We start from the raw sequence: 232 nt of genomic DNA on the forward strand, positions 1-232 counted from the left end.
AATCTACAGCACGTGTTTCCTCAATGCCATGGTAATTATGATAATGCCGTTGATTACATATTTATTATTCCCCTGTGATGTAGAATTAAGAATAAATCCGGAAATTGCATTTGTTGGAGGAATAATAAATTTCTGTTGTGATGGGAAAAAAATGTTTGATATCAGAATTACCTTGTAATAATGCCAATGTTAGTCCTATGTAATTCTAAATCTTGCATAGCAAAATGAAGTC

At 31.5% G+C, this 232-nt stretch overlaps 1 protein-coding gene across 1 annotated transcript in view; it reads left to right on the forward strand.

The window, feature by feature from the left end:
* Positions 1-232, forward strand: part of LOC119587727 (carbonic anhydrase-related protein 10-like) — a gene marked incomplete in the record, with an annotated part of 109413 nt that overhangs the window by 98681 nt on the left and 10500 nt on the right.

Source organism: Penaeus monodon, chromosome 23 (assembly GCF_015228065.2).
Source record: "Penaeus monodon isolate SGIC_2016 chromosome 23, NSTDA_Pmon_1, whole genome shotgun sequence".
Classification (NCBI taxonomy): Eukaryota; Metazoa; Arthropoda; class Malacostraca; order Decapoda; family Penaeidae; genus Penaeus; species Penaeus monodon.